The sequence below is a fragment of the Camelus dromedarius genome, chromosome X, assembly GCF_036321535.1.
Source record: "Camelus dromedarius isolate mCamDro1 chromosome X, mCamDro1.pat, whole genome shotgun sequence".
In the NCBI taxonomy this organism is placed as follows: Eukaryota; Metazoa; Chordata; class Mammalia; order Artiodactyla; family Camelidae; genus Camelus; species Camelus dromedarius.
In genome coordinates, this window is record NC_087472.1 from 25,661,375 (window position 1) to 25,687,650 (window position 26,276).

Consider the following 26,276-nt stretch of genomic DNA (forward strand, 5'->3'; position numbering starts at 1 on the left):
AAAGCGGCCTTGGGGAGCCAAGAGAGCTCTAGCTCCATCTCTTGGCATGCTCTAAGGCACTTAGCTGTGAGGAGATGAGATAATAAACAGCCCGTGCTTTAGAGGGGTCAGCAGACAGCCACGGTGTCAGTTATAGTAGGATGTGGAGGGCACATCCCAAGGAGAGGTTCAAGACTATTGGGACTTAGCGCATCACAGACTGGAAGTTCTAACCTTAACCCAACCCTAACCCTAACTTAACCCTCATCCTCACCATAGCCTGCTGTAAGGTCCAGCTGATGTAGTGCTAAGTGTTCCTTTACTTCTCCGTCAGCTGGTGTTGACAGCAGTGATGAACGTAGCAGCTGCTGGCTGCAGTGAGCCACGTAGCCGTTTGCTGTTGGGGCACTGGGAATGGTTCTCAGTGTCTCTTGTGGGTGTTCTCCAAGATTGGCCTGAGGGCCTGGTTGGAAGGGGCACAGGGCTGAGCTCTTCCTGCAAGTGTGGCATGCGTGGTTCTGGTGTTTAGTGTCCCCAACCAGAGATTGAAGTCCTATTTACAACAATATTGCCATGCTGCTGCTATTTTGCATTTAATTTGCACGAGGTATGTCGCATTTCAAAGATGTCAAAGGGAAAAGCTGGCTGACTAGCCAGATTTCACAGGTCAGTAGTACCCTGGTGGGAGCCCCTGCTATCTGTTCCTCAGCTTTGTGGATCCAGAAATTCAGCTTTATCAGTGTACCCTGGCATGAGCTGATTTGGGGAGCTGACTCTGATAACTACTTCTCAGTCTCCTTTGCTGGTTCTTCCTCATCTCTACACCCTCTAAATATTGGAGTGCTCCAGGCTCAGTCCTTGAGCCTCTTCTCTATTTAAACTGATTTCCATGGTGATCTCATCTAGTCTTGTGGCTTTAAATACCATCTATGTCCTGATGACTCTCAAATCTCCAGCCTGGAATCCTCCCCTGATCATACCCAGATGCCTCCTTAATAGCTTCACTTAGACATCTGTTGGGCATCTCAAGCCCAATGTGTCTCAAACAAAAACCCTGATCTTCCACCAAATCTACTTCTCCCCTAGTCTTCCCTGTGTCAGTAAATGGAATTGCTTTTTTTTTCTCAGTAACTCAGGCCAAAAATCTTATAGTTGTGCCTAACACTCATTTTTCTCTTTAAAATTTATTGTCTCTCATTTACATTATTGGAATTTCCTCGTAATAGCCCTTTCTACTCTCATCATTGCCCCTTCCATGCTTTCTCTATGTTTCTTTATAGAATTTATCACTATCTGACATACCCTATATTTTTCTTAAAAATCTGTCTTTCTTTAGCCCACTAGAACATAAGCTTCGTGAGGTTGGGGTTTTGTCTATTTTGTATACTTCGATACTTCTGGCACTTGGAACAGTGCCATGGCACATAGTAGCCTAGTAGGCAGTCACTAAATATTTGTTGAATATGTGAATAAATGAATGATCCAACTCATGACATACTGGTATATGCATTAGAATGTCTGTTTCTTAATTGATTGTGAGAAATATGACTGCTAAGCAGACCTGAATACTCACATTGGATATTCGGGGCACCCTCTTCCCTTTAGGGGAATTTTTTAAAATATTTTTATTGAAATAAAGTCAGTTTACAATGTATCAGTTTCTGGTGTACTGAATAATGCTTCAGTCATACATGAACATACCTATATTCGTTTTCATATACTTTTTCACCATAAGTTACTACAAGATATTGAATATAGTTCCGTGTGCTATGCAGTATGAACTGGTTGTTTATCTATTATGTATATATTGGTTAGTACCTGCAGATCTCGAACTCCCAATTTATCCCTTCCCACCTGGTAACCATAAGTTTGTTTTCTGTCTGTGAGTCTATTTCTGTTTTGTAAATAAGTTCATTTGTCTTTTTTTTAGATTCCACATATAAATGATATCGTATGGTATTTTTCTGGTTTGACAATTTTCTTTCATATTAGCTTGGTTTCTTTTTGGTTTTTGTGACTCTATTATATGCTTTTGATTTGCCATTACCTTGTTTTTCAAGTATGTTAACCCCTTACTATATCTGTTTGTTTTAGACTGGTAATCATGTAGGTTCAAACACATCCTAAAAAGAATGAAGACAAAAAAAGAAAAAGAAAAAAAAGAAGAGAGAGGAAAAAAATCTATATTTTCTTGCTCCCCTCTCCCATCGTTTATGAGATGTCTTTCTTTTATTTTTTTACGTCTTCATGTTTATTCTCTTGCAACTTATTGTAGTTATCACATTTCCAATTATGGTTTTCTCATTTCTATAGCTTCCTGCTTCTTTTCTATTTAGAGTAGAGCTTTCAATATTTCTTTTAGGATAGGTTTAGTATTGCTGAATTCTTTTAGTTTTTGCTTATCTGTGAAATTCTTTATCTCTCCTTCTACCCTAAAGGATAGTCTTACCAGGGAGAGTATCCTAGGTTGCAGCCTTTTCTCATTCAGGACTTTAGATATATCTTGCTGCTCCCTTCTGGCCAGCAGTGTTTGTGTAGAGAAATCAGCTGAAAGCCTTATGGGGGTTCTCTTATAACTAACTCTTTGTTTTTCTCTTGCGGCCTTTAGAATCATTTCTTTATCTTTAACTTTGGCCATCTTAATTACAATATGTCTTGGTATAGGTCTGTTTGAGTTCTTCTTGTTTGGGACCCTCTGTGCTTCCTGACTTGGATATCTGTTTCCTTCTTTAGGTTTGGAAAGTTTCGGTCATGATTTCTTCAAATACCTTTTCACTCCCCTTTTCTTTCTTCTTCTGGGACCCCTTGTATGCATAGGTTGGCACACTTTATATTATCCCATAGGTCCCTTATATTGCTTTCATTGGTTTTTACTTGCTTTTCTGTCTGCTGTTCTGATTGGGTAACTTCTGTTATCCTGTCTTCAAAGTTACTTATTCGTTCCTCTGCAATATCTGGTCTGCTTTTGACTGACTTTAGCTCGGCTCTTACCTCAGCTACTGAGTTTTCTGTTTTTAATTGGCTCCTCTTTATGGTTTCTCTTTCCTTTTTATAGTAGTCTCTGTCTCCATTCATAGTCTCTTATTTCCTTCAGTGCTTTTATCACCCCCTTTTTGAAGTCATGATCTAGTAGACTGTCAAGGTCTATCTTGTTGTTCTTTCAGGGGACTTCTCTTGTTCTTTTAATTGAGAGTGCTTCCTCTGCTTCTTCATTTTACTTATATTTCTCTGGCTTTGTGGATTTAGGAGTATCAATGATCTACTGTGGTCTTGAAAGGCTATTTTATTTTTGTTTGTTTTTATTTAAAGTGGGAGCATTCCTGTGTAGACTGTGTGCGTCTAATAGTTTTGTTGCGAGGGCTGTTCTTAGTATGGATGGTTGCCACGTCTTTCTTCCATGTCTGTTGCCTGTCATCCCTTTGATTGGGGATGTGGTTGGTGTGGTGATCAGAGCCTGCCCTGACTGTTGTTGAACAGGTCCTCCTGTTTTGTTCTGTGGTTGTCACAGCCTTGACAGAGGCCAGGTCTGCTCCCCTGTTGCTGGAATAGAGGCGTCTAGGCCCGTTTCTGAGCTGTGGTGTGTGGTAGGCAGGGTTGGAGGGCTTCAGCTGGGAAGAAGTGTCACTGAGTGTACCTCCGCAGGAGATGTCCACTGGGAGGTGCCCTCTGTTGTGTTGTCTGTCACTTGTTACGTGGGCTTAGAAAATACTCTTTGTTGGTGCTACCTTGTCCTCGCCTTAGCTGCAGGAATGTTGGCCACCCACTCTGGTGTCCCCAGGTTCTGGGCCCCAGGAACCACTAGTGCAGATCCACCAATGTCAGGCATTAGGACCTGCTGTAGCGAGCGTGCAGTCACACACCTGAATCCATGGTACACCATAGGGTCAATGCAGACCCCAGCCCCACCTCTGCATACAGTAAGGTGTGCAGGCCTTACTTGCCCCCGCCATGCGCCAGAACTCAGCTCACTGCCTGTTTGTCCCAGAGGCACGGGTCCACAAATAGTCCAGAGAGAGGAAATCCACCCTCTCTGCCTTGGGCTGTAAACAAATCTTAGTCCCACCTGTGAAGTTGCAGGGCCACTGGGTAAGGATTCAGCTTTCAGCCCTGCCTTCATGCAGCAGAGCCCCACTTCTCTTCTCTCAACACACCAGCAATGGAGCCAAGCTGAGATGGGGCTATGGTGTGGCAGCATTGTGCCCCTCCCCCACCATTCACACCAGCAGTTTTTTATGGGGGTCCCAGATATTTCTGTTCTGCACACACCCCCAGCCAGAGCTCACACCACCCCTGAGGCTGCCTCTGTGGAATGGGCTCCATACCTCTCCCCGGCTCCTCACCAATCTCCAGCAGCCAGTCCCGGCTTGTCCCTACCAGCCTGCATCTAGGGCTGGGGACTGCAGGATCCTTCGTGCCAGTTTATCTTAGTTCTGTCTGCCAAGCAGCTGCCACTTTCTCCTCTGAGCCTTGGAAGTTCCACTTCTCTCCCTGCTGACCTCCTGGCTGGAGAGGAGGGTGTCCCAGTGTGAGGGTGCCTTTCTTCCTTTGCTGCTCCCTCCCTGTAGGACTGGTCCTGCACTGATTTTTCCTTCTTTTCTCTTACTGGATTTTGTGAGAATCCTCCTGTGTTTCGAAGTGAGAGACACTCTGCCAGAGTTCAGTAGGTGTTCTGTGTGATTCAGTGGGTTTGTAGATGTAATTCTTGGTGTATTTGTGGGAGAGGGTGAGCTGTGAGTCTATCTGCTGTGCCATCTTGACATGTCCCCCCTTAGGGGAGTCTTGATGGGCTATCACACTACAATGAGAAGTTAGGGAAATTTAGGATACTGTTTACTGGTTAATGCAATCAACCCATCTTTGGGTTATAGGAATATGCCTTCTAAAGACTGTAATATTTGTGGAAGCTGCTTTGAAATCACCCCTGCATTGGGCTATGGCTCCCTTTTTTCTAGTTTTCATGTAAAGGAAACAAGGATAACTTTAAATTTTGGACTTGATTAAATGGCTGGATAGTGATGCAACTAACAAAGATAGGGAAGGACTTCATGAGAATAATTTAGACTGGAAGTGATGTATAAGGATAGCGTATGAAGGGTGTTAAAACTGTAGCAAATCCAACTTGAGGGCTTGTTTCAGGTATTCAAGCTGTTACACAAAAAGCAAAATCTATTATGGCAGAAACTGTATATCAATATCCATGTGCTCCTCTTTATTTCCCCTTGGCTTTCCTTTTAGCCAAATGGGGCCATATGGTTTTGTTCTGGCCAATGGAATGTGGATAGGATTGATAACTGCTACGTCCAAGCCTGGCCCATAAATAGCGCTCATAATTTTTTATGCTGAAATGCTCTGCTGTTGACACAGCTGGAAGCCAAGGACTTGAAATGGCAGAGCACAATGCAAGGAACCTGGATCCCTGAGTTCACCACTTAGAGGAAATCTATCTAGGAGAGTTGTTCAGACAAGAACCATCTCATAGGACTTTGTATGAGTGAGAAATAAACCTGTGTGTTAAAAAGCCAGTGAAATTTCAGGGTTTTTTTTTTGTTACCACAGCAGAGTCTAATCTACCCTGACTAACATATCTTTACACTGTTATCCACAGGAAAGCCCTCTCCACCTGAGCTATAATACATGAAGATTTAAGAGAAGCACTTAATTGCTTGTCAGTTATGTTAAGGATTTTTTTCTCAGCTTTATGAAGAGATGGGCAAAGACTATAAATAACTACTTTAGCTCAAGAAAGTCACTCTTTCATAAGGAGAAATCATCACTTGAATATTTGAGTTTCAAGAAGAATCTGTGTCTTTCTGGGGAAAAAAAACCCCTTCAATTTGAATGATCATAAATTTGGCTTGGACTGACTTTGAACAACCCAAATTTATGCTTTTATTACAAGCTTCATCAGTGTGGTACCATGCAAGAGAAACTGAATGCAATGATTACAAAAACTGTAGCTGTATCACATATGCTTTGATGGAGGTTGTGAGTATGGGGTATTAAATGGTTTTCATTGTCTGAGTTACCTAGTTGTGAATTCAACTGAGGGAACTTGCTGAAAACATTTTGATGATAATGAAGAGACTCTTGAAATGCTTGATTAAATGTCTTCTGCAGAATTTCTCAAAGTGGATGGCAGTGGTGAGTGACTAATTGTGCTAATTTGAGTTCTCCAGGAAGCAGATGTTAATATGGAGTTAGGAATGCAAGATATTGATTGGGGATAATTCCTGTGAAAGATAAAAGGGGAGGGAGCAAGATTGGGCAAGGAAAACCCTTAGATCATAATGCAGATCTGACACATGTGAAAGGGTGGGGAGAGGAAGGGGAATTGGGCATTGGTGCCTTAGGCTGCAAAGCAGATGTGACAAAGTCCTGGTCAACCCAGTGGGGAGTTCTGAAAGAAAGACTGCCTGTTAGAGTCCTAGGTTGGACAGAAATGGCCAGGCCCTAATATTGCCACTATGATTGATCATTGACTGGAATCTTCCAAGGGAAAGCATGGTTTCTTCAAGAATGCTGCAGCTGATCTTGGAAGGTGTTGCAGCTGGAGGTTGGCAGCCAACTTTGATCATTACAGATATACGGCAGATTCTTTCTTGAAGGGAGATCTAAGCCATGCACCTCTATGCCTACCCATTCCTTCCTTTGTGCTACATGGATTCACTTCTCCAAACCTGTACGGTGTTCCTATGAGCCTCTCTTTCTGATGGTAAACATAGAAGAGATTAGTGGGAAGAACTTCACTTTGCTGCAGTTGGTCTCAGAGCTTCCACTGCTTCTTATCTTCTCCCTCCTCCACTATCCATTTTATATTCAAATTGATTTTCTGCCTGCTCAATCTATCAATTACTGACGAAAGGATGTTGAAGTCTCCAGTTCTGATAGTGAGTATGTGTATTTCTTCTTCCAGTTTTATCAGTTTTTACCTCATTTTGATGCTCTGTTGTTAGGTGCATATATATTTAGGATTGTTATGTCCTTTTGAGGAATTGACCACTTTATCATTATGTAATGTGCCTCTTTATTCTTGATAGTATTCCTTATTCTGAAACCTACTTTATCTGATAGAAATGTAGCTATTCCAAGTTTCTTTTGGTCAGTGTTTTCTTCGTATATTTGTGTCTATCCTTTTTATTTTTAAGCTACCTGTGTTTTTATATTTACAGTGAGTTTCTTATAGACAAGATACAGTTGAGTTTTATTTTTCATGCACTCTGACAATTTCTGTCTTTTAATTGGTGCATTTAGAGCATTTGCATTTAAAGTAATTATTGATAGTTAGATTATTATCTATCATCTTTGTAACTGTTTCCTATTTGTTGCATTTGTTCTCTGTTTCCTCCCCATCCTTTTTTTCTGTCTTCCATGGTTTTAATTGAGCTTTTTATATGATTCCACTTTGCTTACTCTCTTGGTATACCAATTGTAATTGTTACCCTAGTGTTTATAATATACATTTTTTAACTAATCTAAGTCCACCTTCAAATAATACCATACTGCTTCATATGTAGTACAGGTACCTTATAAAAGAGTATTTTTGATTCCTATTTCCCATCCCTCTAGCCTCCAAAGTGCACTGGTGGCAGCTTATAGTTCAGTGAAATTCTTGCTGTGCCCTTGGCAAGGGTGTTCCCTCTTTGGGGACAAATACCTCTTACACTGCAGAGCTTAAAATTATAGGGGATCAAAAGCACCATATCTCCCTACTAGTAGGTTATTGGGAATAACTGTATATTGGGTCACTCCTGCTTCCACTCTTTGATTCCTGCACCCATGTATTTTTCCTCTGAGGGAGCTGGTGCCATATAGAGGTCTCTGATTTAGCATTTTATATTGTGTCCTGGAGGATGGTACCACATCCTTGCAGAGTATTGCTTCTGAGCTGGTGCTCCAGCTGCACCTTCAGCAGACCATTTCATTGCTTTATTAGGGTGGCTACTTCTGAATGGTGTGGAAAGTGATGTGCCAGGGGGGGCCTATGGTCACGGGCACACTCCCACATTTCCTTTGCTTTGAAGCAGGTCCCTGGTCAGCTGCTATGTTGTGTCAGATTCCATGGTGTGCACAATCAGGTACTCCTTAAGTCCCTGGATAGTGTGGTACTGGCTGAGGTTCTGTGGGCAGGAAAGGCAAAACCACACCCAGAATATATGTCCATTTCTATGAGAATGAATTTCTGATCATTCTTGGATGGAATAGGCCCTATCATCCCTATTGCTAGTTCTCTGAGCCTATGAATTCCTTTCCAGGTCTGTGGCTGCCCCTCCTACTGCCCTGCAGAGGAGAGTCACATGAACTTCTTAGTGATGCTGGTGCTCCTCTCACCAGCACATTCCACATGGCCTTGGTGATCAGTGTGTTCCCTAAGCTGTTCTGTATAGTATAATCCTCCAGTTGGTATTCTGGCCTCACATAACAGACCCATTCCAGCATACCCACCTCCCTGAGCCTTCTAAGCATCATCTGTCATGGCAATTCAGGCATTTCTACCCAAAGTTAATATCAACCAACATGTTTTCCATACTTCTAGGATCCAATCTTCTAGGTATGTTTGTACCACCTTTCAGGGTCCCTGCCAGGGTGTTAAATCTTGTATACCAGGAGATTACTCCTATATTTATAAACTATCTTTTATCCAAATCGGTGTTCTACATCCCTATTTATTACCTGGAGTCCCTTACTAGAGAGACACTTTGGGTCTCTGAGTATCAATGTCCAGTAGTCCTCTAAATGTTTCCCCTTTCCCCAGCATACAGTCACCCAAGTAAAGGGCCATAGGTTCTTTTGGGGAAGGACTGGAACTATTATTATGATATGTAATTGCTATGGTGATGCAGTTTCTTTCTCCTGGAGACCTAGCCACTTCTGCAGTCAATGGGTTCTGGGTCTGAAAAGTGACTCAGGTCTAGGAACTGGGCAGGGCATCATGGCTTTTTGTTGGGGTGTTAACCTTCAGCCTTTTTTCTATTGCTGCTCTGAAAAAAATATGTAATTAAATAATATCCTTATTGGCTGTGCATCTCTTTGCTCCTAGGGGCACCATACTCTGTTAGTCCTCTTGACTCCCTGAGGGTCAAGCCCTCTTGGCTGTTCCTTGGATGTTGCCAGTCATTATGATCATTGTGGCCTCATGGCTTTGGGCAGTTAAACATAGCCACCTGGTCATTATTACTTTGGCCTCTATTAATGAACCCAACTCTGTGATTGCCTCTCCTACCATCTCTCCTGGCCTGCTGAGAAGAGCCACCTTGGAACTTCTTGGTGATGCTGGCACCCATCTCACCAGTGCATTCCTTTTGGCTTTGGTTAATAGTGTGTTTCCTGAGTCTTCCTGTGCAACATCCTTCTCTGGTGGATCTTTTGGCCTCAGGTGACATATCTACTCCAGCATGCTCACTTCTCTGAGTCTTTGAATTCCTTTCTTTACTCTCTGCTGTGGCAATTAAGGCATTCTAACCTCACTCAGTGTGGGTTACCACTCCCTGCAGCTTCTAGGAGCCACCATAACAGTGGGTTTGTACCTGCCCCTAGGGTCCTTGCTGAGCTGTTAAGACCTATATCCTGAGAGAATACCCTCAGTCAATAAACTCTCCCTTATTCAGTCTTAAGTTCTGGACTCATTGCTCAAACATCCTTGTAATCCAATTCATGGGATCTCGCTGGCTTCTTCCAGTGTATGTTGGCTTGATCTGGCAGGTCTTTTGGTGTATGTAGACCCTTTTCTTTCTTACCAAGCCCAGTACATCCCTGGCTGGGTTATACCCTAGTTACTGGCCTGATAACCAGGAAGAGAGGTGAAGGCAGATCTTGTTGTCTTATAAGGGAGAGGCCTTTGTGCCATCTTCCCTAAAGAAGTGAGGTAAATGCTATCCCTTAATAGGGAAGGGTGGTTTATCTTTGCAGGCTCTGAGGATTCAGAGCAGTCTGGGGAGCCAAAAATGTTTGGAGGCACCCACGTAGATGTTCCTATGCCATTGGCCAGGATCCTGGGTTTTCCCATCTAGAGCCCTGGCCTTGGCATAGCAGGTCTGCTTTGGATAGGCATTCGGTCATCTTTGAAGCTTGGTGACTCTAATGATTAAGTTCTGAGTTTGGCCTTTAGGTTTTTCGGCTCTCCCATTGAAGAAGATAAGGATCTCTTTGTGAGCTACCAAAGAGGCATTCTGGCTTTTACAGTTTTTTGCTGTTAATTGCCTTTAGCAGTTTTATTATTCCTCTGTAGGGTGTCAATGCAATTTAATAACAGTCAGCCAGTCCCACTGTCCTTGTAAACAATGTTATTCACATCTTCTTTTCATTGCATCTGCTAGGGCATTTTCTTTCACCAGAACATTCTCCCCACTCACTACCAAGTGAAAGTTTTAGCAACTGGACCACCATCTTGTGCCAGAAACTATCCTTGGCCCACATGCTACCTGGGATGAGGTCCTCATTCCATTTCACCTAGTAAGTGATCAGTCCCAAAGCCCCACCTTACCTCTGCTTTCTCAGACCAATTCTAGTACCAGTTGTGTCAGTTCAGGTCCTCTGGGAAGGAGATACTGAGACAGAGTTAGGAGTGCAAGAGGTTCATTTAGTTCTAGTGTATTGCAAGGTTTTATCATTTACTATGTTGAATTAAGTGAGTTCATAAATAAAATGATCTTGTTTTAATTAAGCTAACCCTTACAAAATGTAAAAGGAGATTAAAATGATTCCTGTAAAAGCAGATACCCCTCTGCTTAACCTCCCCACAAACCTAGCCATAGATTAAAAATAATACTAATACTCTAAGCACAAATAAATAGCAAATAAAGAAAAAAAGAAAAAATAGGGTGAAGAGAAAGCACAGATTCAAGTGGTAGAAAGAAATCCAATAAACTAGCAATGACAAGTGTAAACAGATGAAATTTACAAGTTAAGCAACATATATTGACAAATTGCATTTTTAAAGATCCAGCTATGCTATTTATAAGAAATATACCTAAAATATAAGGACACAGAAAGTTTGAAAGTAAAAAGACAGAAGAGAATATTCCCAGAAAATATAACCAAAAGAAAATTGGTGTGATGTTAATATCAGACAAAATAAACTTTAATGTAGAAAACATTATTAGGCATAAATATGGTCACTACATTTTGATGAAAGGAACAATTCATCAGGAAGGTATAAAAATTCAAAACTTGTGTGTATCTAATTATATTATTGTAAAAAAGCAAAAATGGACAAAATTACAAGGAGACAAGGAGAAATACACACAAATAGGGGAGACTTCAGCATACTTCTCTTCATATTTGAGAGATTATGCAGACAAGAAATTAGTAATGTATAAAAGATTTGAAAGCACAATTAAGAGGCTTTCTCTACTGCACATATATGGAACCTTACATTTATCAATTGGTAATACATATTCTTTTCAAGCACAGATATAATAGTTGAAAAAATTGATCATTAACTTGCAAACCAAATAACAAATAGCAAAGAATATTTATTATGGAAATCATAGTCTCTGATCACAGTGAAATTATGTTAGAAATAATAAACAAGAGGATAATTTTAAAGCCACATATACTTGGGTATTTATAATCCCATATCACATGGGTCAAAGAAAAAATTGCACTGGAAACTAGAAAATATTTAGAATGGAGTAACAATGAAAATAAGAGATATCAGAGCTTGTGAGGGTACAACAAAGGTGGTACCAAGAGGAAAATATATAGCTTTAAGTTCTTATATTGAAAGGCTAAAAAATAACTCAAGAAGTTAGAAATAAAACACGAAGAAAGTAGAGGGAGAGAATTACAAAAAGGTAAGAGCAGAAATTATTGAAATAGAACAGCAAGCCACATCAAGAGGAATAACAAAATAAAATACTATTTTTATATGAATATAAAGATGACAAATATACATACTAGATATGCCAGGATAGGCTTGATCTCATAGACTTAACTGTTATGATAACAGATAATTATTATTGTTAAAGTTTGTATTTCTTCTCATGTAATTTTATTTTACGAAATGTTATTCATTAAATGGAGAATTAAATGTGATTTAACCTTTGTAAGTCTATGCTGTAAATGCATTCACAAATCAGAGAAAAGAAATAAACACCTGGTTGTTTGAAAAAGATGAATAAAACACACTATGCTCTAGCTAGATGAATAAAACAGACAACTCTCTGGAAAAAGGAAAGAAGGCACAAATAATAAAAATGAAAGAAATGTAACGTAACTGATACAGTAGATAAGATATTGAAACAACAATAAAAGAACTTTATGAACATCTTTATGCCAGTAAATCTGAAAATTTGAATGAAATGGATAATTTCATATAAAACTACAATTTACCATAGTTGACTCAGGAAGCAATGGGAAAATGGAGCAGGCGTATGGTTATTAATGACATTGAAACAGTGGTTGAAGTCTACCAACGAACCAGCCAACTCACAATACACAACTCACCATATACCCACTAGATAGTTGGTTGTATGGGTGAGTTCCAACAAACGTTCAAGGAGCAGATCATCTCAATACTGTAAAAACTGTTGCAGTAAATGCTCTCCAACTCATTTTATAAGGCTAGCATAACCTTGATGCCAAGCTGGGCGAGGCTATTATGAGAAATGAAAATTACAGGCTAACTTCGCTTATGAATATATATGCAAAAATCCAGAAAGAACTACTGACAATCAGAAATAATAATGTATTAAAAATACATTATGGAAAAAAATACATTATGGCCAAATTGCATTTACTTCAGTAATATGAATGTTTTAAGATAAGAAAAATCTACTTAATCACTACAATAATAGAATAAAGGAGCAAAACTAACACTTGTACTGTGGGTCCCAGTCAGTATAGTAAGAAAAAGAAAATAAATAAAAAGTATCCAATAATATAATACAAATATTATTAACAGATGACATGATTATCTACATAGAAAATACAAGAGACTGTGCAAACTGTTGAAACAAATAAGAAGGTTTGAGGATGTAGGAGCAATATAAAAAAAATCAATAGTGCAACAATTAGAGCTTACGATAGCAACAAAAACTAAAAGACACCCGGGAATAAATCTTATAAATGATGTGTAAAACCTATATGCAGAAAAATGGAAATCTTTTTTGAATGACATTAAAGAAAACCTAAGTTAATGGAGGGACAAAATATGATCATGTATAGGAAAACTTAATAAGCAATGGTGTCAAGTCTCCCTAAATTCACTTAGAGATTTAATTAAATTCTAATTAAAATTCTAAATAGGAAAAATAGCAAAGACAGTATTAAACAGCACGATATACCCTACCAGATGTCAGCACTTCTTATAAACTATGGGAATTAAGATAGTGCAGAGGAAAATAAAAAGATCAATGGAACACTGTAGAGAGCCTGGAAACAGACCCACACATAAATGGAAACTTGATACATCACAGTGTGGAAAGGAGGAATTATTTAACAGATGTGCTGTAGCCATTGGTTACCCATATGGAAAAAAATTAAATTAGATCCTGACTGTACATTGTATACAAAAGCAAATTCAAAGTGGTTTTATGATCTACATGTGACAAGTACTTGAGAACTTTTGGAAGATAATACAGGCAAATATCTTTATGACCTTGTGGTAGGGAAGGATTTTTTTTTTTACATTTTTTTATTGAGTTATAGTCAGTTTACAATGTTATATCAATTTCCAGTGTACAGCACAATTTTTCAGTTATACATGAACATACATATATTTATTGTTGTATTCTTTTTTGCTGTGAGCTACCACAAGATCTTGTATATATTTCCCTGTGCTATACAGTAGGGAAGGATTTCTTAAACAAACTGCAAATAAACTATAATAAAAGTTTGATAAATTTGACTACATTAAAATGAAAAAAATTGTGTATAAAGAAATAAATCATGAACAATAACAACAACAACAACAAAAACAAGCCACAAACTAGGAAAAGATATTTGCAACATGCTTGCTCTTACTTCAGACCCTTGGCACGTGATCTTCCTCTGCCTGAAACTGTCTTCCTCCAAATATACGTTTTGCTCTCTCCTTCAGTTCAGTAATGCCTCTGTTCAGAGGTCATCTACTCAGAGAGGCCTATCTGACCACCATATTGAAAATAACGCCTCTGTTGCTTCATCTTCTTCCTCTGTTTTCTCTTCATAGCACCTATTACTACTTGACACTATATTTGCTCATTTATTTATTACGTGTCTCTTCACTCCTTGAGAGCAGGGACTTTGTTTTGCTGACTCATTTTTCTCAGCCCTCAAATAATGTCTGGCACATAGTATATACTAATATATGCTTATTGAGTGGATAAGAAATGAATGTAATGATAAAGGATTAGTATTTAGAATGTGTAAAGAACTACAGATCAATTAGAAAACTTTGAACAAATGATTCAATAGGATAATCGTTAAAGACTGTGAACAGGCGGTTCATAGAAAAGGACACCTGAAGAGATAATAAAAATATGGAAAGATATTTAATATCATTTGCAGGAAAATGCAAAGTTAAACAATAACTTCACATGCAAGAGACTGGCAAAAATTAGAAGTCTGACAATACCGATTGTCAGGAAGGACTTCAGGAAAAAGGAACACTGTTCACTGTTAGTTGGAGTACAAACTGGCACAACCATCCTGGAGAAGAATTTGGAAATATCTAATAAAGATAAATGTCACTTACCCTAAAACCCAGAAATTCTATTCCCAGGTAGAAACGCTAGAGATGCTTTTTCAAATTTGAGTCAAGTGACTGCACAAGAATGTTTCTAGCAGCATTGTCTTAATAACAAACAACTGGATATAAACCAAATGTATGTCACCAGTAGAAGAGACAAACCATGATTTACTCATAAAATGGGATGCTGTACAGCAGTAAAAATTAACAAATTACTGCTGGCCCTCTATAACCACTGTTTCTGCATTCACAGATTCAACCAACCTCAAATCAAAAATATTCAAAACAAAATTCCAGAAGTTCCAAAAAGCAAAACTTGAATTTGCTGCACACTAGCAACTATTTGCATAGCGCTTATGATGTATTTACAGTTATTTACATAGCATTTACATTGCATTAGGGATTATATACTTATATGGTTTGAAGTACAGAGGAGGATATGTGTAGGTTATATGCAAATACTACACCATTTTATATAAGGGACTTGAGCATCCATGGATTTTGGTATCTGTGGCGGGGGCCTGGAACCAATCCCCTGTGGATACCAAGGAACAACTGTATAACTAAACACGTCATTTTGGATGAATCTCATAAACACACAGAGCAAAAGAACCAAACTACAGAATACATGTTGTACAATTCCGTTTATGTAAAGTTTCAAAACATGCCATGTTTTGGCACATGATAAACTGTGCCATATGTTGTCTATGGGTGGATGGACATGTGGTCAAAGGGTAGTGGTTACCTCTGAAGTGGGAGGGAGTAGCATGGGATTAGAAGAGGGTACAATAGGGGGCTTCAACTGTATGTGTTTTGTTATTTAAAAAAGAAGCAAATATGTTAAGATTTGACAAAGATGAGTAGGTAGTGATAATATCATGACATGACATGAGTAATAATTTTATTATTCCCTTCATGTGTGCTTGAAATGATTCATTTGAAGAAATTACCATTAGTCAGCATCATCTGTTTTGAGGTATGTGTGAGTGAAATGCTTAACCAGTTTAGTAATGCTACTATTTTCCCATCTTCGTGGCTCCTCTTTCTGTTTATACTATCCTAGCTTTAGAGTTATTTGCTGAACAGGGATCACACAGTTCTTGAACTTGAAACTCAGCTTAATTGGGGACAGGAGTTGGCCAGCTTCTTCTGTAAGGGGCTAGCTGGTAAATATTTTCAGCTTTGCAGGCCACATGGTCTTTGCTGCATCTCCTCAAGTCTGCCATAGTCGCTGGAAAGCAATATGGTGAGCAGGATTCTGAGATGGCCCTCGAGCTTCCTGGCCCTGGAGGTACACACACTTTATTTCAGTTACTCAATTCAACATGAATCTAGGTGCTCCTGTGAAGGGATTTTGGTGATGTAATTAAGGTCCCAAATCAATGGACTTTAAGACTTTTTGGCAGGCTTAACCCAATCAGATGAGCCTTTGAAAGGGATGGGGCTCTTCTCAGTAAGAAGAGAGACTCAAGTGTGAGGGAGAGTCTCTGTTGCTGGCTTTGAAGATGGGGGGCCATGTGGCAAGGAATGTGGGTGGCCTCTGGGAGCTGAGAGCAGCTGTGTGCTGATGGCCAATACGAGAAAGGAGGCCTCAGTTTTACGGCTGTAAGGAACTAAATTCTGCCAACAACTATGTGAGCATCGTAGAAGACTTCGAGCCTCAGATGAAGCTACCGCCTTAGCCAGTACCTTTGTTTCAGTCTGGGGAGACCCTGCACCAAGTCCTGCTCAGACTTCTGATTAACAGAAACCGTGAGGTCATCAACTGGTGTTGTTTTAAGCCACTAAGTTTGTGAGACTTTGCTACACAGCAATAGAAAATGAATACAAGTAGCCATAGACAATGAGTAAATGAATGAGCAAGGGAAGCTGTGTTCCAATAAAACTTCATTTATAGGCACTAATAATTTTCATGTGTCACAAAATATTTTTCTTTTGAGCTTTTTTCAACCATTTAAATGTATAGAAACCATTCTTAGCTCATGGGCTATACAAAAACCAGTGGTGGGATAAATTTTGGCTTGTGGGTTATACTTGGCAATCCCTGATCCAGGAATTGGTGCATTTTTTAATCAAACCCTCTGAACTTTTGATAATTTTTCAGGTATAAGAATATGGAAACGAGTCTCTAAAACATTCTTTTCTTCAAGATTTGAAATGCGTTGTTGCTTAGTTTCTTCACATGGCATCATAAGCATCATAGTTTTTCTCAAATATATAAACATAAAACAATTTTCTCTAATGGTCTAAGTCTCTTCTAAATATCAAATCTGAACTATAAAAGCATTTCATTTATACATCAATTTCTCATACTCAAATAAGTTTAAGGGAACATGGCCAACTATCGAGTGAAAATATTATAGTTATTTATTTATTTTATGTCCCCAAGGATGCATTCTTTATTCTTTTGATCGTGTGATTCTAATTAGTTGATAAACATGCATGGCCTTTCTTAAGACATGTTAATCAGTATGGAGGTTGCTATAACAATCTTCTGGTAATTTACATTTTCTGAATGTCTGGTATATCGTGCATTAATTTTTATCATTTAATGAAATTACTAAATCAGGAATTTAGAATGCTCTCCTTAAGCTTTCTTTCATTAAAGATGGAGATATGAAAGCAGACCGGACCCTTGGAAACAATGGTTTGATAGCACGAGATAGACATGCTTTGGGGAAAACTTTCTGGATTAGTTTCCTAGAGCTGCCACAACAAAATACCACGCACTTGGTAGCTTAAAGCAGCAGAGATTTATTCTCTTACAGTTCTGGAGGCTAGGAGTCTGAAATCAAGGTGTCAGCTGGGCCATGCTCCTTCTGAAAACTGCCGGGAAGCATCCTTCCTTTCCTCTTTCCTAGCTTCTGTTGTTTGCTGGCCCTTGACAGCTGGTTGGTGTTTCTTGGTTTATAGATGAATCACTCCAGTCTCTGCCTCTATCACCACATGGCTGTCTTCTCCCTGTTTCTTTCTTTGTTTCCTCCTCCTCTCTCTCTTTCTTTCTTAAACAAGGCATGTATTAAAACATTTTATTGGGAATATTAAAAATGAATGCATTCTAAACTTTATGGTTTCCTTGAGGTTATAATATTTGGCTGTTCTCAGTCTGGACTGAGACCACCTTCTAGACGCCCTGATTAAATACACTTTATTTAACAATTGGTAGCTCTGCTTTCAACTCAGTGACCTAAATTCAAGAAACAGTGTGAATTTTTTGGGAGGGGGTAATTAGGTTTATTTATTTATTTACTTATTTATTTTAATGGAGGTACTGGGGATTGAACCCAGGACCTCTTTCATTGTAAGCAAGCACTCCACCACTGAGCTATACCCTCCCCGCACAGTGTCATTTTATATACATACTACTGTATTAATATAATACATTAAAGTCTGTTAGAAAGTTTCTTTTATGAATAAAAATAGGAAGTCAAAATTTGCAGGCTGCTATAAAATACTTAAGAATGTTTCATAATATTTGAAATTGCTGTCAAATGCCCAAGAAGTCAGAAAAATAAGACTAAAGAATTTGTGAAAGGTTATTTTATCAGTTTGTGAAAATTTCAGGGTGGAAATGTTACTTCATGATATTAATATATAGAGTTTCAAACGTATAGCAAGTTGTTTGATGATTTTTTTAAGTATTTTGGATCACATGTGAATTTTGATGCCTGAGAAGGTTGTCTCTAAAAGCATGATTGTGAGTATAAAAATGGAATGCATCACTTATTTTATGTGCCTGTTGACCTATTTTCCCAAAGCTAAGTGTTTCCCTGTGTGTTTCTGTATATCTTCTAGTCTTCTTATAAGGACACCAGTCATATTGGATTAGGGCCTACCCTAATGACTTTATCTTAACTTGATTACATCTGTAATTATTTCTAAATAAGGTCACATAGGTACAAGGGATTAGGACTTCAACATATCTTTTTGGAGAACGCAATTCAACCCCTTATACTTTCCCAAAGAAAAAGACAAGTATGGAAGGTACAACCAGAATGTTAGAATAGGACATTAACATTTTTCTACAACAACCACTTAGGTTTACATTTGGAGAAACTGAGGCATAGAAAGATTAAGAGACTTGCCCAAGGTCACACATCTAGACAAGGACAGAATTGGGACTGGAAATCAGATTACTGATTTGAGACAGGGAAACGTACATAGCATGCAAATATGTTTCTGGGTAAGCACCTGAAATATTCAAGCTTGGCCCTAAGAAAAAAGTGGGAATTAGGCAAATTATCTGAATCTTTCTCACATCTCCTTCATTCCCCTCTTCCTCCCTGTTGGAACATTCTTAACCATACTCTCTCCTCCAGAAACAGGTGATATTTACTGAGTGCCTCCTATGTGCTAGGCATTGTGCTAAGTCTTCTGTGGTACTGTCTCATTTAATTCTCATAACACAGCTGTAAATGCTATGATGATCTCATTTTACAAATGAGGAAACTGAGCCTCAGAGAGGTTAATTAACTTGTCTAGAGCCTCACAGCTTGCAGGTGGCCAGGCTGAGATGCAAACAAAGGCAGAGCCCACATTCTTAACTACTTTGCTACTCTGCGCCTTCTTTCAGGCCATCAACCTCTCCCCACTACCATATGCTCTCACACCCTTTAGACTTCGCCCAAGGACCCTCCTGGAGGCCCTCCTTAAGCCCACCTTCCCAGAGATGGTCCTCCATTTCAGAATCATCCCTTGGACTCTGCCTGTTGCCATGATGAGGCGGTAAAGAAGGAAACCAGCTGACTGTAGGAGCAGAGCCTCCAGGGACCCAGGATCTGTTTCTCAAATTCAAGGATTCAGAAACATCGTCTTGTTGGTATCCCCAGGAGTGCTCAGTTCTTGGGTCAGAATTCCCCAGTCTAAATTTACAAGGGGCTGATTGCTAATCCAGAATACCAATTTGGGAATTTACACTGAGAAATTTGGGAATTTACACTGCCAAGTGTTGCAAATATTGCCAAGAAAGCAACATTGGAATGCGAGAGCTGCTCAGACAGGGCCTTGCCAGGGGTCCTTTAGTGAGATTCTCATGCCCATGATCTGGGTCCTGGTCCTCCTTGCCCCCTTCCCAAAGGGACTAGGGCAGATGCGATGGGAGTGCCAGCACAGCCTTAATTTCTGTCAGTAGGGTCCCGGGGGCTGGGTTGTCTCAGGACTTTTGAGCAGCCCAAGGCAGAGAGCCAGGCGCTATATGGAGAAGAGCCAAGGTTCTAACAGGACAGCCAACATTATGAATTGAGTCCAAAGGATGTGGGTGGACAGAAAGGGGAATGTGAGGAGGGAATTCGGTAGCTTAGAGAGACTGGGCTGGCAAGTGGAGAGGAGACGCAGCGCCAAATTCTTGCCTCTGACTCTGGATTTGGGCATGTGCGACGTCATCATGATGATCAGACCTCAGCTGTCTCCTATGGGCTTTTACTTGACCTGATCTTCAGGTTCTTGGCAGCCTCTGCTAGAGGCCTCGCACTCTGGCTCTGGCCACTTATAACGCAGTCCTCCCCAGGAAGGGAGGATTCAGACATTTAGCCACAGATCTCTGCTGCCCTGGCAGGACCCTGCCACTCTTGACTCCCTGAATCTGTGATGATACAGAAGGAAAATGCAGAGTTCCATGGCGAGGTTTCCACTTTGGTTGCTCAGAAAGTCCAAGGAAGGGCAGAGTCAATTCCATAGTTGGTTCCAAGAGCCAGGAAGGCTTTAGGCAAAAGTTTTACAAGAAACATGTTGAATTTTTTTCAAAGCTGCTTGCTTTTGACATCATTAGATCCAAATTTTCTGCCTCTGTCATGTTCTCTCTCACTATTGGACATTCTTGTGATAGGCATTAGCTTCTTATTTTATTGGTCACCATTAGTCATACACAATTGATCAGGGTCATATCGACTGCTCCTGCAGCTCAGTCACTTTGTCTGACTGATGGCTTCTGCAATCATCTGGTGAGTGAGCTGCTTTGGATCAGAGAGAGTGCCTGGCACAGAGCAGGAGCCTAAATATTTGTTGAATGAATGAGGAAATGAACAGGTGATTGAATGAATCACTGAAGGTGCATTTGTAAACTTTGCTTGTGGTCAAATACGCCTAAACATTCACAAGAAAGCAGGTTGTAACTGTTCTTGCAGTAAAGTTATGAGCTGCTTTTTAAAAAATTACACAGATAGAGTCGGGGAGAGGTATAGCTCAGTGGTAGAGTACTTGCTTAGCATGCACAAGGTCTTGGGTTCAATCCCTAGTACCTCCATTAAAAATAAATAAACCTAATTGCTTCCCCCCCAGAACTAAACAAACAAAAAAAGTTTAAAAAAAGAAATGAAAAAAAAAATTACACAGATAATACATGAATGCATTCTCATCATAAAAGATTAAAATATTCTAGAAGTATACAGAACAAAAGTCCCTGTTACCTTCCCTCCTACCATCTGAATCCCAGTCCCCTCCTTGGCGGTAATGACTGTTATCAGTTCAGTCAGCATAATTCCCACCTACTTTCTATATATTTACATACATGTAATGTATGTGTGTTCATATGAGCATAAGACTCCTCCAATCCATAAATGGGGTTCCATTATGTTTATTGTTTTGCAACTTGTTTTTTGGATTTACCAATATATTATGAACATCTTTTCACATCAGTACATCTACTTCATTATTTTTAATGGCTGCTTAGTATTCTGTAACATGGACATACCATATTTAACTGGTCTGATATTGGTAGGTATTTCAATGGTCTATGGTTTGTGTCTGATACAAACATTGCTGTAATAAACATCGTTGCTATTTATATTACATATGCTTTAATATCTAGTAAGACCAGTCTCCCTTGCCCCATTATTCTTCCTTTTCAGAAGTTTTCTGGTTACTCTTCCTTGCTTATTTTTCCGTATGAACATTCGATAAGCTTCTGTAGCCCCCAAAGTAGGCAGTTTTACTGTGGTCATATTAAATCTATAAATTAACTTAGAAAGAATGGGCATATCTTTATTTTGGGGGGGAGGTAATTACGTTTATTTGTTTATTTATTTTAATGGAGGTGCTGGGGATTGAACCCAGGACCTTGTGCATGCTAAGCACGTACTCTACCACTGAGCTATACCCTCCCCCTAGAATGGACATATTTTGATGTTGTGTCTTCCTATTTGAAAATCTGGTATGTCTTTCTATTTAAGTTTTTGTCTGAAGTTTCTAAAAATATTTTATTTAAAAATTATTACAAAATTCATGTGTCTGTTGTAGAAAGTTTAAACCACTTAGAACTGCATCAAGTAAAAATTAAAAGCTTTCTGTTCCCCTGTCCTGCCCTATTCCCACTGATCATAGGTAATCACTGCTACTAGGTCATGGTGTTTTAGTCTCCCCCTTCTTTTTTTTAACTGAAATATAATTGGTCTACAGTATTGTGTTAGTTTCCCCTGTATAGTAAAGCGATTCAGTTTATATATATATATATATATATATATATGTTATTTTCCATTATAGGTTATTATAAGATATTGAATATTGTTCCCTGTGCTATACAGCAAGTCCTTGTTGCTTATCTATTTTATGTGTAGTGATTTGTACCTGTTAGTCCCATACTCCTAATTTATCCCCCCTTTCCCTTTAAAAAAAATCATGCTTTTCATGTGATCTGCAATTTGCTTTTTCTACTCAAAATCTCTCCCAACTTCGTGTCAGCACATACAGTGCTGCCTCAGTCTTTTTAAATTGCTGCAGCACATTACACTCTGTGGATATACCATGCTTTTTTTTTTTTTTTTAAAAAGACACAGTGCCATATGATAGATATTTGGGTATGTCCAAATTTTACTATTATAAACCATCGTATAATAAACATCTTTATAAATAGTGTTATACAAATTATAATACATTTGTAGAATAAATTCCTAGTGGTGGAATTCCTGGTGTCTAAAGGTTTTGTGGATTTAGAATTTTGATTGATATTGCCAAACTACACTCCCAAACCTTTACCAGTGGCAAAAGAGAATGCATGTTTTTCCAAAACTTTGTCAACACTAGGGCTATTAATCTTTTTCATATTTGCTGATCTATATTTTTCATCTATTTCTGAATTAAGTGTAAGGTTTAGCATCTTTTTATATGTTTGTTGGCCATTTATAAGTTGTCCTCTGTGCTTTACCAATTTTTGTCCTTTACCAATTTGTCTACTTTTTATTGATTTATAGCAATCCTTTGTTTATTATATTAGTCATTTGCTTTTCACATTTGTTGCAAATATTTTCCCCAGTTTTATGCCTTTTGGCTTCGTTGATGATGTGTTTTGGCTGTTTACACGTTTTAAAATTGTATATAGCCAAATGTTTAAATCTTTTTCCTTTTTTGATTCTGGATTCCAAGATTGCAAAAATGTTCTCTTATATTTTATTTTGCTTCCTTTATTGTCTTATTTTAAAATTGAAATCGTAACTCCATCTGGAATGTATTTCTGTGTAGGAGATGAGATAGAGATCCAGCTTTGTATATTTCTAAATGACTAATTAGCTAAGGGTGTTTAGCTGCTAGTAAAGGAACTAACTTTAACTTGATGGGAAAAGAGGGAATTTATAATGAGAGTATGGAGTATTTCCCTGAAAGCCTATTCTGGGATGGAGTTTAAGCTTCCAAAAGGGCTAGAATCTGGGAGGGAAAAGGTGTCAGGAATGCAAAGGGTACTAGTTTCTTTCCCTCTCTCATCTCTGCTGCTGAGTATTGACTTTGTTCATATCTCTCTGTGGATTGGTTTCTCTGCTACTTGGTGCTGTGGTGGAGGCTAGCCACACCAAAGCTTTAGAACTAAGGTTTTAGGTCTTCTCCCTTCAGACTGGAACAGACTCTGATTAGTTCAGCTTGGGCCAGGGGCTCACCTTTGATCCAACCAGTGACATGGGTCACTTAAAATAAACATGACTGTTGTGAACTCAATCCTGAAACCCTATGGATTGGAATGGAAGATAGAGGGTGGAAATTCTCTAGAAGGAATCATTGTGAATTGATTTGGGCAGAAACATCTACTACACCATTTTTCCCAGTGCCATGTTTGAACAATGTGTCTTATCCCCACTAACATCTCTTCCACTCTGCTGAATAACTATTTCACACTGCATTCACAGTGGCAGGTGAACAGGGTTCAGCTGCTAAAGGAGACTCACAGGACCCAATAGCACTGTTTACAGATGTACAGTTTATTACAGGAAAAGGATACAGCAAGGGGTCCTCTTGTCCTCTTCTATAAGTGCCATGGCAGGACACTTTCTCACTCAGACTAGGAGCCACTGACATGTGTGTGGAACACCTCAGAGCCAGGGAGTCTAAAATGAAGTCTCAGTTGGGATTAAAAAAAATTTTTTGCCTGTCATATAGGCATATTCCAGCCTCAACAGCAGAGCCCTAGGAGGAAGGGGCAGGTGTCACATCGAGACCAGGTGCAAAACACTCTCACTGTTCTCAATACATAATGTTGACCAGCTGCTACAAACCACCTTGCATCTCCTCAGATGCCTGGTTACAAAGGAACACCCTTAGTTAGTATGTTTCATGCCTTGATGAGGGGCCAGTGCCATGCAGGGACTTTAGTAAAACAGGCCAGGCTAATTCTAGACCTCCTGAAATTAACCTCATGACACACACATGTTTTCCTCCCTTAAGCCTCTGCACCCCCCTTTCATCTTCTCTCCTTGCTTCCTATATCATCGAGAAGATAGGATCAGAAGAGAACTTCCTCAAGCTCTCAGCTTCACACTTACCCTTTTACCTGCAACTATGTCTCTATTCACTTCTGTCCTTACTATTACTGTAAGTCAACTCTCCATGACTCTGTGTACAGCGCATCCTCTACTGGTGCACTAGACTCCATCCTCGTTCTACTCAAGGACCTCACCCCAGCAGTTTCCCTCTCTCTGCACCATCAGCTTTTCTCTCTCCATGGCATCATTCCTATCAACATACAAAGATGCAGTTTCTACTCCCCATCTTAAAATTTTCTCTTGGACTCACTTTCTCCTCTAGTTAATCCCTTTCTCTGCTCTCCTCCAAAACAAAGTTCCTCAAAAAGTGGCCTGTTCTCGTGGTCTCTAATTCCTTTCCTCCCACTCTCTCTTGAACTCACTTCAGCCATTCTTTCACTCTCACCATTCTGCTACCACTGCTGTTATAAAGGGCCTGCATTACTTCCCTGTTGCTAAATTCAGTGACCTATTGGTGACATTTTACATCATTGATTGCTTCTCCTTCCTTGAAGCATCTTCTCCACTTGGCTTCCAGGATACACACTTCCCTGGTTTTCTTCCATCTCTCTTGACTTACCCTTTCAGTTTCCTTTGCCAGCTCCTCACCTTTCCCACCCCATCCTCCCACACCTGACCTCTTAACATTGGGCTGTCCCAGGGCTCAGTTCTTAGACCTTTCTCTGTCTGAATTTACTCCCATGGTGATCTCTGCTGGCCTCATGGCTTTAAATACCACTTAAATGCTAATGACCTCAAATTTATATTTCCATCCCTGACCTCTCCCATGAAATCCAGAGCCATACATATAATAAACTACATTCCTCCACTTTCATGCCCAAAAGACCACTCAAATTCAACATGTCCCAAATGCAACTCCTAATCTGCCCTCAAAATTTGCACCCCCTGAAGTTTTCCCAATAACAGTAAATGGCAACTCAATCCCTCAGTTGCTTAGGCTAAAATCCTGGAAATCATTTTTGATGCCCCTCTTTTATTCGCATCTGTCAGCAAATCTGGTTGACTCTACCATCAAAATATATCCACAATCTACCACTTTTCCCCACTTCTGCTACTATCACCCTAGTCCAAGCCTTTCTGAAGCCACCAACACCTCTTTTCTGGCTTATCACAATAACTGGTCTCTCTGCATCTTCCCTTGTTCCCCTACAACATATTCTCAACACAGCAGACTGACTGCTTCTTTGAAAATATAAGACATCAAATCACTTCTCTGCTCAAAATCCTCCAATGGCTTGTTGTCTCATTCTGCATAAAAGATAAAGTCATCACAGTGTCTTACAAGGTTTTGTATGATCTGCCACAGACCACTCTCTCCCTCGAAATGTATTACATCATATTCTACTAATTCTCCCAGCCCCTCATTCACCCTGATCCTTGACCCATGCTCACTCCACTCCAGTCACAGTGGCTCCCTTGCTGTTTCTTTAACAGGTCAGCCACTGTCCTCAGCTACTTGGAACATTTGCCATCACTGCTCTCTCCAAACCAGTGGTTCTCAGTTGGGGGGGGTGCATTTTGCTCCCCAGGTGACATACGGCAATGTTTGCAGACAGTTTTGATTGTCACAACTGGGTAGAAGATAGCATCCAGTGGGTATAGGCCATGGACCCTGCTAAACATCTTACAATGCACACAGCAGCCTCCCCTACAGCAAAGAATTATCTGATCGAAACTGTCAACAGTGCCCAGGTTGAGAAACCTTATCTATCTAATCTACCCTTTCCTCAGATATCTACATGGCTTATGCCTTCACCGCCTGGTCTTTGCTAAAATGTCATCTTCTCAAAGATGACTGCTCTATTTAAAATAGCAATCCTTCCAACTCCCGTCTCTTTTTCCTGCTAGAGTTTTCTCAGTAGCACTGATCACTGTCTGATGTACTATAT

The 26,276-nt window shown here is 39.6% G+C and overlaps 1 non-coding gene across 1 annotated transcript; it reads right to left on the reverse strand.

Moving 5' to 3' along the window:
* Positions 1 to 17,910: 17,910 nt before the first annotated feature.
* TRNAC-ACA (transfer RNA cysteine (anticodon ACA)) lies at positions 17,911 to 17,983 on the reverse strand. Its single transcript has one exon. It is a non-coding gene; the product is annotated as a tRNA-Cys (tRNA).
* Between the last annotated feature and the right edge of the window lie 8,293 nt (positions 17,984 to 26,276).